This window comes from Petaurus breviceps, unplaced genomic scaffold (assembly GCF_028583685.1).
Source record: "Petaurus breviceps papuanus isolate PSGF00001 unplaced genomic scaffold, PetGlider_PUasm1.0 99, whole genome shotgun sequence".
Classification (NCBI taxonomy): Eukaryota; Metazoa; Chordata; class Mammalia; order Diprotodontia; family Petauridae; genus Petaurus; species Petaurus breviceps.
The window spans coordinates 25,642,589-25,662,199 of NW_027187465.1; the positions used below are offsets into that span (position 1 = coordinate 25,642,589).

Consider the following 19,611-nt stretch of genomic DNA (forward strand, 5'->3'; position numbering starts at 1 on the left):
CTCAGTTTCCTCTTGTGCACGGCCGCTCCCTCGAGCCGCAGACGAGGCGCCTCGCGGCGTGGCCGGAAGAGGAACGGAGCCGGCGAGGGTCCTGAGGGGAGGAGCGGCGAGCGGCCGAAGCCGGGGCCGTGGCTCGCTGCTCCGGTCCCGGCGTCAGGCCCGGGGCCCCCTCAGGAACCGCAGCCGCCGTCGAGGGCTGGGGGAGGGGAAGGCAGAGGAGACTGCCCGGGCAGGGAGCCGGAGCCTGGAGGGCACTCACCTTCTCCTCAGGATTGGGCGAGCCGGAGGCGTCGCGGTGGCTGCGAGGGCTCGGGGGCGGCGAGGCTGCAGGAGCGGAGGCGGCGGCGTCGGCGGCTGCGTCCGGGTCTGCCTACCTCCCCGCCGCCATCTTGACGCCCCTCCTCCTCCTCCTCCCCCCCCCCCCGGCACCCCCCCCTTCCCGTCCCTCCCGCCCCGCGAGGGGTGGGGAGGGGCAAGAAGGGGGCGCGCGCGCGCCGTCGCCATTCCACGTGACTTCCGACCGGGCCTCCGCCTACCCTCCTCGCCCCGCCTTTCGCCGCTGGGAAAGGGGAAGGTGCCCCCCCCACCTCCGAAAACCCCCCCACCCCCAAATCCCACCGGCCTGGAACCAGTGGCTCGATCCGAGCGAACTCCGGAACCAGATGGGTCCATCTCTTCGGCCTAAGGATGGGCGAACGGTAAGGGGGGGGGGGGGGGCGCGTTTTCGAGAAGGGGGAGGGGGGGCAAGCGAAGGCCGCCTCGGATAGTCACGTGGCTGCCGCTTCCGACGACGCAGCAGCAAATCTCGCGATGATTCCCTACACCCTCCTCCCCTTCCCAGTTTCACCACGCTCTTACCACCCACCGGCTCTCCCGAAAGTATTGCCGGGAAGAAGGTCTCAAATACCTTGCGGCGCCATGAGGAGGTCTGCCGGCGCGCAGGCGCACTCCGGCCTCATGCTCCCAAATCAGCTGTTCCAGATCTATTCCACTTAAAAAGTCCGAGGAGCGCGTCATTATGTTCCCACGCTAACCAGGCCTACTGGCGGGAACTTGTCCCCTGCTGGGAGCGCACCCGAGTGTAACCATGCTGGGCTGGGCTACTGACGGTGCAGTTTATTTGGGGGCCTCTGCTTTGTGGAGAGAGAGGAAGAGGCCACCTCTCCTAGGCAGAAGTGAAGGGGGTGGTGTTGGAAAACCTGCATTTGAATACTGACTTTGCTATTTCTTACCTGGGGCAAATCTCCCCTTCTTGGTTTCAGTTTCTTTATTCGAAAAACGAAACTAGACTAGAATCTGAGTTGTTTTGAGACCCAGTCCAACTAGTGCCTAAAGGAAAATTTCTTCTACAATATAGTCCATGGACTTAAAAAAAATGTATTATTCAATTTACAGTGATCCACTATAATTGATTCCTTTTGTCATCCTATGTATTTTATGCATTTAAAAACATTATGAGAAAAGGTCCCTGGCTACCCGTGCAAGACTTATAAATTTTAGCTTGCTACTATTAAATCAATTATTACCTGGAAACAGATTGTGGCTTGGAGTGACCAGTGGGGAAGGGGAGCTCACCATACTATACAGCTGAGAGCCTTCTGAACAGCTGTGACTGTTGATAGAGCTCCTTTATCTAGAGGTAACTATTATAGGTTTATGAACAGCAGAGTAATAAAATTAGGTTCCAGAGATAGACCATCCAGTTTGAATTAACATGAGAGAGAGGCAGAAGCTGGGAGGAGAGGGAAATGGGGAAAGTTCTGTACTGGTGGGATGAAAATGGAGAGGTATTGTGCTGAAGGAAAAAAAGGGAAAAGGTCAGTCTCCCAACTATATAGGCTTGTGAATAGAACTAATATTTGGAAAAAAAATTTGTACTGTATTATCAAATGGATGCTTTATGATTATATAGAAAAGGAAACAATGACCACTAAGAGCTAGGCATGATTTCATCAAGTCATTACAGACTAACCTTATTTGTTTTTGATGGAGTACTATAGATAGATAGATAGATAGATAGATAGATAGATAGATATCTATAAGAATAATCAAGAATATCAAATAATCTTTTCTAGAAATCCAAATATTATCTTTTGAGGATAAGATGGAGAACTATGAGGTGAGTTTAGGTGAATTCAGAACTAATTTAACAAGAACCAAAAAGCAGTCATTAATGGAATGACATCAGTGTTGGAAGTGTGGAAGATCCAAGAGCCCCAATGGTCCGACTGTTTTTGGTTCTATGACGTGTATCTTGGATGAAGGCACAAGGAATGCTTAGCAAATCTACAAAATAAACAAAGCTTGCAGAGGTGAAAGGCAGTAAAGATCCTAAGAGAGTTTAGTATGGGGGAATATAAGGACCCAGCCTAGTAGGATGAACTCTAATAGAAATAACCATAAGCTAAAAAACAGTTTGTGAAAAAGATCTGGGGGGCTTTAGCATCCTGCAAGCTGAATGAGGCTATATTTTGGCATGCAAGTCAAAACCTAAACTCCTATAAATCTAAGCCGCCTTAAGTCAAATAGTTTACAGAACAAGGGAGTCAGTCGCTAGTTTCATTACACTCTAGCCTGGGTCTGACATCTGGAGTATTGTGTATTCAATTCTGGGTGCCCCATGTTGGGTAAAACATAGACCACACAAGAGCATTCAGAAGGTTGCAGCCAGAAGGAGGAAGACCAAGATGGTGAAGGAACTGGAGACATATACAGGGATTAGCTGGAAGAACTGGGGGTGTTCAGCTTGGGGGCAGGGGTCATAGATGGCTTCTAGTCTTGAAGGTTCATAAGGTTAGCATTATCCTCCACTATTACAGAGGAAGCTGGTGGCACAGTGGAGAGAAGGCTGGGGGCCTGGAGTCAGGAAGACCTGGGTTCAGATGTGGCCTTGGACATTTACAAGCTGTGTGACTTTGGGCAAATTACTTAACGTCTGTCTGTTTCAGTTTCTTCATCTTTAGAGTTAATAATAGCATTTTACACCCCTCCCCCCCAAGAGTTGTGAGGATCAAATGAGCTATTTGTCAAGAGCTTAGCACATGGTAGGTGGTATACAAAATGTATATTCCCTTCCCCCTCTCACTGTTCTTTACTCAATATTTCTAAATCAACTGTCAATGTTTGGCATTTCTACATCCATATTTCTCCCCTCCATAATCCCTTTGTCACTCTCAGTACGGGCTCTCCTCTCTAGCCATGACTTTTACTATGGCCTCCTGATCTGTCTCTACACCTCTCTCTCATCTACTGTCCATGTGGCTGCCCAGGATCTTTCTTAAGCACCAACTTCTGTGGCTTCCCATATAGAAGGAATATATAAATCTGTTAGGTATTAAAGCCCTTCATAACCATCACCTCAATCCACCTTGTAAGATGAAGCCAGCTTCATTCTTCACACAGCCCCAGCCTTCTCACATCCAAGGCCAAACTGGCTTCTTCTCTTGATCACCCACCCATGGAGGTGCTCTGTCTCCTGTCCCTGCCCCTTTGCACACTTGTTCCTCATGCTTGGCATGCACTCCTTCACCTCTTCTTCTCAGCATCCCTCTCTTTCTTCAAGAGTCAACTTAAGTACCATCTTCTACATGAAGCCTTTCTGGATCCCCTCTACTGCTAGTGTCCTTCCTCCTACCTGGTATTTATTGTGCATATGTTTTATGTACCTCTTTTGAACTCTCTCTCTCTCTCTTCCCCTCCCCTTCTCCTTCTTTCTGTTTCTCAATGGAATGTAAACCCCTTGAAGGCAGAGACTTTCATTTTTGGCTTTGTATCTCTCAAATACCTAGCATATAGTAGGCATTTAATAAATGCTCATTGAAACTTTGATAGACTTAACACTGATCAACACAGTGACCAACCTACAATTTCTGAAGACTCAAGATGAAACATGCTACCCACCTCCTCATAAAGAGAGTGAAGATTGAGATATTGTTTGGTCATGGCCAGAGTGGGAATTTGTTTACTTGACTGTACAAGTTTGTAAGAGGGGTGAGTTTTTGTCCCTTGCTTTCTCAATGGAGGGTGGAGGGAAGGAGTGGGTTACCATTTGGGAGAGTTAGAGAAGGGAGATCATCATGAAAATAAAATTTGATTTTAACAAATGCTTGTTGACTAATATCTGTGAGACTCCCTTAGACTTGGTTCTGTATGGTATGAGGGCAAAACTAGAAACAATGAAAAGTTTACAGAAAAAACCAAACCCCACAACAAATCTAGACTCGATGTGAGGAAAAGACTTGCAGTAGTTGGAGCCATCCAAATAACCATGGAAATGGGCTCTCCCTGGAGGTAACAAGTCCCTTCACTAGGGTTCCAGTAGAGGGAGGGGAGACTGCCATTGGTCTAGCACATTACAGGATAATCCCTGCTCCACTTTAGTTTGGAGTAGATGGTACTGAGCTCTCTTCTACCTTGGAATCTACAAGAACAAACCATGCTGTGCTCTGTTTTGGGGGGTGAACTTTACAGTGTTAATAAACAGTTATTACACACTGACTGTGCTAGGCACTGTGCTAAGCATTAGGGATACAAATAGGAAAAAAGAAAGACAGCTCGTGGCCTCAAGGAGCTTACAATATAATGGGAGAAGACGAACAAAAGAAAGCTAAAAAGCAAGGGGAAAGCACATGATATGAAGAAGCCAAAGAAATCCAAAATTAGTGCAGCCAGGTAGGAAATGAGATGTCTGTTCTGCCCCTCATCCTTAGATGGAAGTTGAGAAACCCCACCTCACTAGTTAGAGGTGAAGCGGGCACCAATGAGTTGTGAGTACCAAGGCTGAATAAATCTTGCAAACTCATGAGCTTTCCCAATAATGGGTTTATTGGAAGGCTTGGTAGAGAAAGAAGTCCAAGACGACCAAAATGGGCAGGAAAGAGGAATTTCCTGTTGTTATAAAAACTCACTTCTCCAGCTGACTTCTGACCAGAGCCCAAGATCCTGGCCTATTCCTGCCTCCCTTCTACTGCTGGGAAAGGGAAAGGTCCATTCGCCCATGCTCACACATTACTCCCAAATCTCACGGGTCTGGAAACAGCACTAAGGAGGAATTCCCATTTATGTCACCTCTGAAAGGCTCCTTCCTCACCTTCCCTGATCTGGGCCTCTTTGCCTCCCCATCATTAATTGTGTGTTTGCAGTTTATACAGCTAGGCTTGAGACTCCCCTAAAGGTACAGAGCCCTCTTTGTCTTTCAGTGAGAAGCATATTTGTATAGACTCAGTAGGTTCTCCTCTTGAAGTCTTGCTCCCAGAAAATGCCAAGTTTCCAAAGTCATGAGAAAGCCAACAGTAGATAATATAGGTGTGTGTATGTATATTTTACCAAAAAGTTTGTTCCTGGGATTCTAAGTATAGATGGCTTGGGTTATGGGCCTTGAAACAGGCTTCAGATGAAGCCTAGCTGAGTGTTCCCATTGGCTAGACTTTCCACTGCCACCATCACTGAAGCTGCTTCTTTGGTTGCCATTCTCTGTATTTCCCCTTCAATTTCCACCATTTGGCCAGCAGTTTATTCAGAGTTCTCAGAGCCCAGTGTGGTGGCCTTCCACAGAAAGTCAGGACAATAGAGAATTCAGAATCATAGAGCCTTAAGCCTGAGAGCTTCACGAGCATCTGCAGAGACAGCAGCAGGACACAATGAAATAGCTAAAGGAATGAGCTCAGACTTGCCTTAAGGCTTCTTTAGCCTTTGGTGAGGAAGACTGAGAAACAAGAGCATCAATTATAAAAAGAGACCCATGGTGAGAAGAGGAAGCAGCCAGTCATGGAGCAAGAAGAAGGGCTGAAAGACGGATAGGGCGTTCATTTCTAAAATATACAGAGAACTGAGCTTAATTTATAAGAATACAAGCCATTACCCAGTTGATAAATGGTCAAAGGATATGAACAGGTAGTTTTCAGAGGAGGAAATTAAAGATAACTACAAGCATATGAAAAAATGCTCTAAATCACTAATGATGAGAGAAATGCAAATCAAAGAAACTCTGAGGTACCACATCTCACTGGTCAGATTGGCTAAGATGACAGAACAGGAAAATGATAAATGCTGGAAAGATGTGGGAAAATTAGAACACTAATGCATTGTTGGTGGAGTTGTGAACTGATCTAACCATTCTGGAAAGCAATTTTTAACTATGCCCAAAGGACTATAAAAATGAGCAAAGAGATCAATCATACAAGTGGGAGGAGGACCCATCTGTACAAAAAATATTTATAGCAGCTCTTTTGGTGGCGGCCAAGAATTGTAAATCAAGGGGATGCCCATCCACTGGGGAATGGCTGAACAAGTTATGGTATATGAAGGTAATGGAAGACTATTAGGAGCAGATGGACTTCATAATAACCTGCAGAGGCTTACATATAAACTGATGCTGAGTGAGGGGAGCAGAACCAGGAGAACTTTGTACACAATTACAGACACACTGTATCTGTGATGACTGACTTTGATCATCTGGGCTCCTCTCAGCAGTACAAGGTTATAAGACACCTCCACAAGACTCATGATGGAAAGGCGATCCCCATCCAGAAAAGGGCTACAGAGGCTGAATGCAGACTGAAGCAGACGACTTGCTCTCTCTCTCTCTTCTTCCTTGTTATTCATTCCACTGGTTATAATTCTTCTTTACAACTTGACTAACGTTTAATGGGAAGGTATCTGTAGAACCTATATTGGATTTCCTGCCGCCATGGGTGGGGAGGGGAGGAGGAAAGGGACGCGTTAAAAAAAGGGACGCGTTTTGGAACTCAAAAACTTGTGGAACTGAATGTTGTAAACTAAAAGTAAATAAATGTTTTTAAAAGGTGGGCAGGGTATAACCTTGTAATGCCAACATATCTAGAGGAAGCTCCCTGGCGCATTTATCCTGTCTCCCTGGCCCCTCCACTGGACTGTGAGCTCCTTGAGGGCAGGGATCCTATTTTTGCTTTTTGTTGTGTCCCCAGCATAGAGTACCTGACCCACTGAAAGCACTTAATAAATGCTTGCTGACTTCATGAATCTGTCCCATCTCTCACCAGCCCCCAAATTTTTCTGCAGTGAGATCTACACATTAGAAGAGATGGTTACAGCAAGGAAAGAGTTGGATTAGACAGAATCCGAGTCACATTTCTGTGCAAAGTTTATCATCATAAATTCCTTCAGTTCATCAACCAGCAAAAGAATTTCCCCCATATGTTTGCTTAAATTTCATGTCTACCTTTTAACAAATCAAGTTCAATTATGTTTCTAATTCCATGAGGTTTTATTAAATACCCTCTAGACACAGGTTCCCAAAGCGGGCAATACTGCCCCCTAGTGGCACTGGAATGATCCTCGGGGGTGTAGTAGTTTAAAATGACAAAAATTTCAAAAAAAACCAAAAACATTAAAAGGTTAAAAAAAGTAGATTTCCAGGGGGGTGCTGAATATTTTTTTACGGGGGCAGGTCAAATAAGTTTGGGAACCTCTGTTAGAAGCTTCCCTTCACATGATTATTAAGGTATAGAATCTTAAACTAACCCATGGTGGTCTTTCACATGAGACTTAAAAATAATGAATTATTTTTCCTGAATGCTAATAGTCATTATAAGAATGGCTAACATTTGAAGTTAGCAAAGTGCTTAACATATGTTATCTCATTTGATCCTGATAACTACCAAGTAAAGTAGGTGCTGTTATCCCTATTTTACAGATGAGTAAACTGAGTCTGTTAAGTGACTTGCCCATACTGATAGGAAGTCTACCTGAGGTCAGGCTTTCTGTGAGACCAGGCAGGACAAACCACCTTAACTCCCACCCTGGTGGAGACAGGCTAGGACCCTGAGTCCAAGAACCCTCAGAATAGCAGTGAACCCCAAATTCCTGTTCCTGCTTCCAGTCTTGCCCCTTGGAGTCAGCGTCCAAGGAAACAACCCTTGTGGGGATGTTACCTGGCAACCCTGCTGAGAACCAGGAAAAGAAGGTTCTCAAAGTCTTCAGTAATGGCAAATGGTTCAACATCATCAGTAATGAAGATATTTTTATTAATGGAAATGACAGTAAAGAGGATGCATTACCATCTGCCTTGTCAGTGACCCCTCAGGACTATGGGGCCCATCCATTGAGCTTGTACCTGAAACAGCCCATGTGCGCTGTCCTTCCTAATGAGGATGTGAGCTCCCCGAGAGCACCAGCTGCCTTCGCTTTTCTTTGCATTCCCAGGGCTTGGCAGAGAATAAGTACTTCATGCGCCTTCTTCTTTCCATCCATCCTTCCTTCTTTCCTTTCAAACCAGCACTCAGTCCACTAATTCACACTGCCTCTCTAGCTGGTGCTCCAAGATGACGCATAAAAAGGGATAAGCTAAGTTTTTGGCACATCCTATCATTTCTTCATCGCCTTCTATCTTCCTATGTCACCCCCAGACAGTGCTGGCCATTCGTATTATTCATTCATTCATTCATTCATGTAATGAACATATGTTTTTGTGCCTACTGTGTGCCAGTCACTGTGCTAAGTGCTGGGGATACAAAAAGAGGCACACGACAGTCCTCATCTTCGAGGAGGGCATGGTTCATCCTGATCCTATTCAGCTACTCTTCTCTAGCGCTTTATGAGTATTTTATTGATTATGTCCCACAAAGCTGGGTCAATGGTTTCTAAAGGGATACTCTCTCTTCACTTAAAAAAATCAAGCTGCTACACTCAACATTTTCCATCAGATAATCTCTACAAATAATGCTTGGCTTGGATTTTACTTGAACACCACTTTTACAATACTACAACAAAATAAAATTATATGGATGTTTATGGAGAAAATGATGCTGATTGTTGGTGGAGTTGTCAACTGATCCATCCATTCTGGAGAGCAATTTGGAACTGTGCCCAAAGGACTATAAATAAGTGCATACCCTTTGACCCAGCAATACCACTTCTAGGTCTGTAACCCAGAGATCATAAAAACGGGAAAAGAACTCATATCTACAAAAATATTTATAGCAGCTCTTTTTGTGGTGGTCAAGAATTGGAAATCAAGGGGATATCCATCAATTGAGGAATGGCTGAACAAGTTGTGGTATATGAATGCAATGGAATACTACTGTGCTATAAGAAATAACAAGCAGGCAGACTCCACAAAAACCTGGAAAGATTTAATATGAAGTGATGCTGAGTGAGAGGAGCCAAACCAGGAGAACATTTTACAGAGTAACAGTCACACTGTTATGACTGACCTTAATAGACTTAGCTCTTCTCAGCAATGCAAGGTCTAAGACAACTCCAAAAGACTCACGATGGAAAATCCTATCCACATCCAGGGAAAGAACTTTGGAATCTGAATGCAGATGGAAGCACACTGTTTGCTTCCCTTTTCTTTTGTTGTTTTGTTTCCTCTTTCTTGTGATTCTTCCCATTACTTCTAATTCTTCTTTACGTCATAACAAATGTGAAAATGTTTGATATGAATGTGTAAGCAGAGCCCATATCAGATTGCATTCTATCTTGGGGAGGGAAGAGAAAAGGGAGAGGGGGAAAATTTAAAACTGAAAATCTTGTGGAAGTGAATGTTGAAAACTAAAAATAAATAAATTCATCATAAAAAAGAAAAAAGAGAAAACGATGCTGAACAATTTCTTTGTAAGCCTATTTTGAACAAAGGTTATGAACAGAAGTAAAACTCATGTTCCCCAGAGAGCTCTTTATTTACTCGTGTCCCAAACCCAAGATTTCGACAGCTTATCTTGAGGTACTGTTACTAGAGAAATTTATTCAACTAATTTTGTTCCAATTCAGCAAGAACAAACAGATCACCTGTCTGGTTCCATATCCATTCATATTTTAGAAGTAGCTGGGTCTTTAAAATAAAAGCTTTCCATAACCTAGTCTCAGGTGCTTAATAACAAGCTCTTTCCTTGTCTAAGGCAAGTGTCTTTTTAAAATACTAAATTGAAGACTTTGAATTAAAAGCAGAGTTCTAAAATTATCCAATAAAAATGCAAGTTTCAGGAGGAAATTTATTATAAATGAATTTACTTCACCTTTATTATTAATGAAAGGCAACACAGAATGAGAGAGAGCTGATCTTCATGCCAAAAAGCCTGGGTCCTATTCCCATTTCTGACACACACTAACTGTGATGACCATTGAGTATGTCTTTTTACTTCTCAAAGCTGTAGGCAACTCTAAGACTACATTATGGAAACAATACTGCTCTTAACTGCTCGGAGTTGTCCATATCATAGAAATCAGTCCCTAGCCCTTGTCATCCATTCTGGTTTTGAGTTCAGACACCTTTTCTGAAGTATTTTAGCATGCGAAGACCAGGATCTTTCAAAATAATGTGGATGTGCTTTATGTTCAGTTGTATCCGAAACATCATGGCCCATGGACCACGGCACACCAGTGTGGTCCGTGGGGTTTTCTTGGCATTGATACTGGAATGGTTTGCGATTTCCTTCTCCAGTGGATTAAGGCAAACACAAGTTAAGTGACTTGCCCAGGGTCACACAACTAGTGAGTGTCTGCGGATGGATTTGAACTTAGGTCTTCCTGACTCCAGGCCCAGGGTCTATCCACTGAGCCACCTACCTGCCTTTTAGGATGTGCTTTATGGTCAGCTCCTATAGCAAAACATTTTTTGCAAAGAATCTTCTTTTTGAGAGACTGATGTTACTTAAGCTGATGACTCCTGTAATGACCTGGAAACACTCTACAGCTCCTCACATGTTGTCTGATTCTAGGGACTGATGGCCTGTGAAACATTCCCAAGTCCACACTGTAGAGAGGGGCCACCTCTTGTAACTAGTGCTCGAGGACCAGCATTTCATTCTGAAATCAATTCAGAGCACCACATACTCCTCCCACATGCTCCCTTTCCGCTAATTTGTCAGTTATGTGACTGTATCTATATTTTCATCTACTTGTAATGTAAATACTCAGAGATCTTGGATTTTCTTGAGTTGTACCAATGTTAATCCTATCAAATGAGATTTTTGAAAAACACTTCACAATTCTGCAGAGTAAGCTTGTAAAAGAGCAATCTTTTTGACATCAGAGACCAGGGTTTTTTTTAAAGAAGTTTGTTTTTGCTTATTGAAATCATCTAATTTTCTCTAGAAATGTTCTGTCTCACCAACATATCCTACATGTATACTTTCAAGGTGTTTCCAGGTTACCCATTCAGACGTACTGAGTAGTGCTATGGCCAACCACCTGTGCCATGAGCTCAGGGTGACTGATGTTGGTGGCAGCTGGGAATCACCATGGGACAACAAAGGGGGCCAACATAGGTTGCTTCCAATTTGATCTTTCACAATGGACTGTGTTAAACAATCTCTGGGCTGCATTTGCTGTCAAGTCAAACAAACTTGTTGTGTTAGGCTCCTTTCAGTTGACTTTGATTTGAAATGTTTTCATTTGAAAAGAACAAATGTATTTATATAGGAGTTGTACTAAAAAATAGCCAGTAACTTTAACCATTGCTCTGTGCTCTATGTCCTCCTGGAATATCCCTCTCTCCTCACTTCCAATTGGAGGAGTTCCAATTTGGAAAACAATGAACAAGAGTTTAGTTGCTGGCAGGTGATGATTAAAACTGCCAATGTTGTCAGCCTTGAAGGGTAGGTAGAAAGCTAGTGCTTTCCTAAACCCCAAGATCTGGGGTCCAAGATCATCTACTCTTGACCTTTCTTGTGTCCTGGATCCCTTGGGCAGGGAATCCTATGGACCCCTTCTAAGAACTATCTTTAAATGCATAAAATAAAATACATAGTATTACAAAGGAAACCAACTGTACTGAGAGATAACTATCAAAAATATTCTTCTAAATATTTTATACCAAGTTTTTCTGATAAAGGTCTCATTTCTCAAATATATAGGGAACTGATCCAAATTTATAAAAATAAGAGCCATTCCCCAATTGATAAATGGTCAAAGGATATGAACAGGCAGTTTTCAGAAGAAATGAAAGCTATCAATAGTCACATGAAAAAATACTCTAAATCAATGATAATTGGAGAAAGGCAAATTAAAACACATACACACATATATAAAATAGTAGCTCTTTTTGAGATGGCAAAGAATTGGAAATGGAGGGAATGCCCATCAATTGGGGAATAGCTGAACAAGTTGCAGTACATAATTGTGATGAAATATACTATTGAATGAGAAGTGACGCAGTATATGGTTTCAGAATCTTGGGAAGGCTTATATGACCTGATTTGTAAAGTGAAGTGAGCAGAACCAGGAGAACACTAAACACAGTAACAGCAACACTGTATGATGAGAGACTTAGCTACTTTGATCAATACAATGATCCACAACAATTCCAAAGGACTCAGGATGAAAAATGCTATCTACATCCAAAGAGAGAACTGATGAACTGAGTGCAGACTGAACTTGACTTTTTCCTCTTTATTTTCTTGCTTTTTTTTTTAAACAATGTGGGTAATATAGAAATATGTTATGACTTCATATGTATAACAGATAACTGCATTTCTTTCCTTCCCTGTAAGGGAGGGAGAATTTGAAATGCAAAATAAACATTTAAATGTTTTTTAAAAGTGTGATGGAATATGCTTGGAACCAGCTTCCAAGATAAGTACAAAACTTTCATTGGGAACATTTACTCCTCAGAGATCAGCAAATGCTACAAATTAAGGCTTGACATTATTGTTTTGTGAATTGTCTACACTAGACTTTACAAAGTAATGGATATAAAAATGTTAATAATGCAGATTAAACTTGAAAGTGGCGGAAAATACTTCTAAAAAAAATACTTCTAAACCAAGTTCTGGACACCAGGTTAAGGGTCTCTCTTTATCCAACCTGGTCTTTACACATTTTTCTATCTGTACAGATAAGGAAACAATTTGTGTAGATGAGAAAAGCTGCTTTTTGGTCAGATGAAAGAACCTTTTCCTAATTCTGTCCCCAGGGCTCCTTGCTTCCAGATCTCAGCTTTTTGTTGGGTTTGTTTTCAGCCAAGGAAGAGCCAATGTTGGCTTCTGTTGCTTAGGAGATCAGCCAGATGGGGTAGGCTGGCCTTCTCCAAATGGACAAAGAATGACAGAGGATGAGATGGACTGTGGGCAATTTTATAGTTTGAACACATATCTGGGTTGGCAAAGGGATTATTTTATTAATTAGAGACAGCAAATAGATAGCCTTGGATTTGAAATCACCCTTGGATTTAAAACCAGCTTCAGACACTAACTTATTAGCTGTGTGACCCTGGACCAGTCACTTAACCTCTCTCAGGCTCAGGTTCCAAATCTATAAAATGTGGACTGATTAATAAGCTCTAACTGGGAGACAGAAAAACAAAAATCAGTCTCTGCCCTTGTATTCTTCTGAGGTTACATTTTTTTTTTAAATTTACATTCTTTTGGGAGGAAGAGGTATGGGGAAGAGAGACACACAACCTGTAAATAATAAGTCTCCTAGACTATTTACAAATAAATATTAGGTAATTTGGGAGATAATAACCCTACCTGTAACTTGTACTTCAAAGGCAGGTGAGGTCAAGTCCAAATGAGAAAATGTACGCAAAGTAGCTGAATGCCTATTATTATTATTACCATTATTATTCTGGCCTCCCAAAGCACTACCAATCTCACCTCTAGACTAGAGACAAGAAGCATTAGGGGGTCATTGTTTGAAAACTGGTATTAGAAGCAAACAATTAAAAGTTAGTAATTTATTTAACTGCTATCTGCCTCAATTTCCTCAATTGTAAATTAGGGATAATAATATCACCTACCTCTCAGTGTTTTGAGGATCAAATGAGAGGATTTTTAGAAGTATTTATTTAACATGCTGCCTGGTACACAGTAGGCATTTAATAAAGGCTTGTTCCCTTTGCTTCTCCCCCAATAAGAAATGACCATACCATCATAGCTCTAGAGCTATAAGGGGCCACAGTGGTCATCTGGTTCAAGGCCATATAAGTAGTAATTGATGGAGGTAGGACTTGAACTGTTTTTTTTTTTCCTTTTGGAGGGCAATTGGGGTTAAGTGACTTGCCCAAGGTCACACAGCTAATAAGTGTTAAGTGTCTGAGGCCAGATTTGAACTCAGGTCTTTCTGACTCCAGGGCCAGTGCTCTATTCCCTGCACCACCTAGCCATCCTGTGAACTCTGCTTTTCCTTCTATTATACCATGATAGCTCCCCAGTAAGCATGATGTAGTAAAAAGAACACAGGATGCCTGCAAGTACTGATGTTAAGTCAATCAAGGAGAACCAGGTCATTTACCCACTGGAAGACTTCCACGCTCTGAAATGCAGTGACCATTCCAGACTCTGGGAGGCATGAGATGAAACCCATACACTTCCTAAGCCAATCAGAGAGGGTCTGGTGATGCAGAAGGAGACCCGTCAACTGGGGGAATTTTGTTGCTTAACTAAATTAGCATGGAGGGCATGCTAGTGGGTAATGAAAGTAATGTTTTAAAATAAAAGAAGAAACCTCAACTAAGAAAAAGAAGAAACATCAACATTAAAAAAAAAAGAAGAAAAGTTCAGAAGGGATCCAAGTTGTTATAAGTTGGACATTTTTGTTCCAACTTTGCCAAACTTTATGTGTTAAAAAAAACTTAAGTTCACAGTCTCATAAAATTCTCTTTTCTGGTCTTATATGTATATTTATAGGGTTATAGATCTAAAGCTAGACTAGAGGCCCCAGGGGAAACTGAAGTCCACAGAGGTTACGTGACAGGCCCAAGGTCACACAGCAGGGCTGGGTTCTGAACTCCAAATATATTGCACAATACTGAAATGTTGGATGTCTTGCTAAGGATTTGGTTTTTTTTCTTTTTGGAGGGGGGAGGGCAGGGCAGTTGGGATTAAGTGACTTGCCCAAGGTCACACAGCTAGTAAGTGTTAAATGTCTGAGGTCAGATTTAAACTCAGGTCCTCCTGACTCCAGGGCTGGTGCTCTATTCACTGTGCCACCTAGCCACCCCTAAGGGTTAAGTTCTGCCTAAAAAAAAAAAAGTTCTGATAAAAAAGAAAATTAAAAATAATGATAATTTAATAGGATAATAGCAGGAACAAAGCACTGTGCTCTTCAAAGTCCTTTCCCAAAGAAGACATTCCCTGAGCCCATGGTTAACCCTAGTCATTCAGAAGTGATCCAGACACAAATCCCTGCCTGTCAGCTGCTTTTCGGATGGTCTGTGTGCTCTAGGGAAGGAAGAACAGCACCCAGAGAGGATCAGCCCAAGGCTCTGAGCTGGAATGCCAACTTGGCTGCTTGTTACCACTGTGACCTTGACCACTCATTCTTTCAGCAAGCCTTTCAGTGTCTAATATGGAAGTCAGAGGAAAAAAAAAAAGGCAACAATCCCTTCCCCTCAAAGAGATTACATTGTATAGAGAAAAGCAATATGTGCCCATTTAATGCAAAATACACAAAGTAAATATAAAATAATAGGGGGAGGGGCCTATCCAATATGAGGATGGGTCTCATTTGAAGAAAGTAAGGGATGTTAAGGGGCGGAGGTATGGGTATGGGGATCAGACTGTATGAAGTCTTGGGTGAGGCGGCCCAACTGGCTGGAACACAAGGGTGGTGAAATAAAGTCAAGCGGAGAGGTGAGAACGAAGGTATGGAGCCTTAAATGCCCCACAAAGGAACTAGAGGAAAGAGGGAACCACTGGTGCTGTTTCAACAACCAAGTCAGATCTGAGGCTGGAGGAAGAGTCCTTTGGCAGCCACCAAGAGGATGGACTGGAGAAGGGAAGAGAGACCAGAGGCACGACCAGGGGATAACACAAAGAGAGCCCCAAACTCGGGTGGTCACTGGATGAGTGGAAAGGGACAGATGCCAGAGTTAACGTAGAAGCAGTTTTACCAGGACTTGAGCACTGCCTGGTTTTAGTGGAGGGACAGAAGAGAAGCCACACATGTGTGACTGGAAAGAGGGTGGTGCCCTGGCCACAAACAGTGAAGTTCAGAAGTAGGGTGGGTTCCGGCAGGCAGAGGACAACTTCTGCTTTGGATATGCTGATTTTGAGATGTCTATGGGGCACACAACCGAAAGTGTTCCATAGGAGCTGCAGGAGAAAAGACTAAATATAGAGATCTTGGAGTCATCTGGATAAAGGCAACAGCTAAACCTGTTGGAGGCGATGAAGTTACCATGGGAATAGTGAGAACAGAGATGAAAGCCCCAGAGGACTGAGCCTTAGAACTTCTTGTTGGGCCTCCCTAAGCCTTGGCTTCTTCGTCTGGAAAATGAGAGGGTGCCCTGGTCCCTTTTAGCTCTAGAGTTAGAGTCAAAGACACGAAGCATATGGATGAAGCTGTAGTTCCATCAATCCGTAAGTACCTGAGAGCTTTCTTGGTGTCCAGCACCTCACAGGCTGGGGTGGGGGTGGGGGGATCGGGGGAAGAGAAGAAAAATAAAAGGTATGCAGAGTCTCTGCTTGAAAGCTGCTTATTTCTGTCAATTAATAAGCATTTATTAAAATTCTGCAATACGTCAGATGCTGTGCTAAGGTTAGTTGGGAAGATAAAAGTATCACACTATGAGTGCACTATTTCACCACCACACCCCCTTTTTAAGGCTTTACTTGTATGATTATATTAAACATATTTCCACATGAGTCATGTTGTGAAGGAAGAATCAGAACGAACGAGGAAAACCACGAGAAATAAAAAATGAAATACAAAATAAAAAACAAAAGATCTGCACTTAGATTCCATAGTTCTTTCTCTGGATGTGCATTTTCCATTATGAGTCTTTTGAAACTGTCTTAGATCATTTCGTTGCTCAGAAGACGTAAGTCTAGCAAAATCAGTTATCGAATAACGTCGCTGTTACACCCCCTTTTTCTAAGACAGTAAAAAATACTGGTGAGTCTTTAAACTGAGAATTGGAGCAGGACAAAAATTTGGAGAATTAGGAGAATCACTGATTTAGAGCAGATTGTTGAGATGCCACCAAGTCATTTTACAGATGAGGAAACTAAGGTACAAAAAACATTAAGATTTGCCCAGTCACAGCAGGTAGTAGTGTCAGAGGTAGAATTCAATCAATCAACATTTAGTAAGCACCTACCCAGGGCTAGGCCATATGCTAAGTGCTATAGATATAAAAAGAGGCCAGTCCCTGCCCTCAAGGAACTTATAGTTTACCACATGCAAACAAATCTAAAGGAAGTAAGCTCTATACAGGATAAAGAGTAAATAATTAATGGAGGGACGGCATTAGAATTAAGAGGAGGTGGGGAAGGCTCTCCCTAGAAGGTAGAATTTTAGTTGGGACTAAAGGAAGCCAGCGAAGGTAGGTCAGTAATCCAAGAAGGCGAGGGAGTACTGCAGGCACACGGTACACTCTGAAAGAATGCCTGGAGCTGAGAGATGGAATGTCCTGTTCCAGGGGCAGCCAGGAGGCCATCACCCCAGCAGAGCAAGGTGTAAGAAGACTGGAAAGGTAGGAGGGGGCTGGGTTATGAAGGGTGCCAAACAGAGCGCTTTATATTTGATCCTGGAGGTGATAGAAAGCCACTGGAGTTTATTGATTATGTATAACATGATATAATCATGTATAACATGATATAATCATGTATAACATGATTAGAGCTGTTGTTCATCTGGTGTTGTAGTACTAATGATAAGTACTGTCAAAAAACCATGAAAATAATCCTGGCTTATGCAGAGACCTTGGTTGCTGAGGGCAGTGGTAGAGAAACTATATTACGAATTTAACAAGACTTTCCCCATTTCTCACCCCTGCCCCAAATATCACTGTACACTCCAATACTTAGTGACTTCAAGCCAAAGGTATGGAAGAATGGGGAGATCTGTGTGCTGGTAGAGTTTGGGAGATAGAGATGAAGGAGACTAAAAAATTGTAGATTATAGAAGAGCCTCACACCTCCGTATGGTAAACACTTTCCTCCAAAGAAGCCTTGGCAGGTGCCACACACAGCAAACACCAAATCACAGACTGACCGCCCGCATTTTAATATAGGAAAAGATTTATGACAGATATGAGTTGTTCCCAAGTCAATTATCTGTACACAACCTGTCAACTTGTCGGAGTTAAGATTACAATTTATGACAAACAAGAAAAAGAGATGATGTGCATTTAAAAAGATTTATCAGAAATGGGAAATGGACAACTGAAGTGATATCTATACCAACCATAATCATTTCATCCAGAAGTCAAACCAATGCAGATTAATTGCTACAACAAGGAGACTAAAAGGGGCCAGAAAGCACTTTAATAAATATCTGACTTAGCTTGCTGAATGCATGCTACATCATGCTGTCTAGCAGTCACCTGACCTTAGGAGGGTAAAAGAACCACCTACCACTAGAGGGCTATTGGAAAAGCAGACCCCAAGCCAACTGGGCCCTTCCCTGCTCCTCAGCCAACAGGTGGCAAGGCTAACTGCTAAATGCCCAAGGCAACACTCGGTTAAACTATAAACTATTCTAAAATCTTACAAGGAAGGATGAATTATGAGCAATAATAGGCTCAAAACAGAGAGAAGCACCAGTCCAAAGAAAGCTTTGCAAAATTGCTATGCAAAGTTATCACCCCAAGGTCGTTCAAAGATGAAAACAGTAAAAGCACTCCAAACGTTAGAAAAATGGAAAAGATTTGCAAAAACTACTAGCACGCATTCTTTTTTCCATCAAGTATGGTGGACTCTAAATGTTGCAGCCTCTGGGATGCTTCTAGATGAAGTAGAAACACCACTAAAGGAAAAGCAGCCAAACTGGATCAGGTGTCTATAGAGGGGAGGCGAGACAAGTGAGAAGGCATGGAGAGAATACAAGGTTTCTGAAGAAAGAGAAGCTCCCAAAGGGCAAAAAACAGTGTGAGCCTTGATTTAAAAAAAAAAAAAAGGCAACCATGCAAATAGAGACAGCCACCTATAATCCTTCATTCTCTTCTGGACTGTTCCACAAACAAGACATTGTCTCCCACCTCTGGACATTTTCTCTGGCCATCCACCATGCTGGAATGCTTTTCCTCTGCTTCGGACTACTGACAGCTCTGACCTTTAAGTTCCAACTAAAATCCCACCTTCTACGGAAAGCCTTCCCCAGCCCCTCTTGATTCTGGAGCTTTCCCTCTGTTGATTATCTCCAGTTTATCCAGTATGTAGTTTTGCTGTATGCTTATTTGTCTGCTTGTGGTCTGACGTGTTAGATTGTGAAATCCTTGAGGGCAGGGGCTGTCTTTGGCCTTTTTTTGTATCCCAGAGCTTAGTACAGTGCCTAGCACATAGCAGATGTATAATAAATATTTACTAACTATTAAAAATCATTTAGGATTAGCTACACACAAATTGAAAGCATGTTCACTGATCGTATTAGCAGGAAACAAGGTTTTCCAGTTGGTTTATCACTGACCTTATCTTTACCATCTCACAACTGCCTAAAAGATGTAGAGAATAGAGGTTCCTTGTGTTAATTGTTTATTGATGATGTTTTTTACAACCAGGTGTTTCTTATCCATATTTCAAGTTCGTTCAAGATTTCTTAGGTCTAACAACTAAAAACAACCCTGTTCAATGACCCTCAGGTAACAGTCGGGTGAGGCATACAACAGAGAAGGGTATGGTCACCACGTGTTAGGCTCTGGGACAGTTGAAGTTGAGGAAGGATGCCCTGAGGATGGGGAGGTCCTCCAGA

At 42.5% G+C, this 19,611-nt stretch overlaps 1 protein-coding gene across 2 annotated transcripts in view; it reads right to left on the reverse strand.

Moving 5' to 3' along the window:
• Positions 1 to 19,611, reverse strand: part of SBNO1 (strawberry notch homolog 1) — a 75,989-nt gene that overhangs the window by 47,462 nt on the left and 8,916 nt on the right. Inside the window, exon 1 of one of the 2 annotated variants that reach the window (XM_069081553.1) lies at positions 260 to 414. The exons of the other annotated variant lie outside the window; for it this stretch is intronic. The gene's annotated coding sequence lies outside the window, so the exon portion shown is untranslated. Of the gene's footprint in view, positions 1 to 259; positions 415 to 19,611 lie in introns of those variants that run through there. 2 annotated transcript variants of the gene reach the window in all.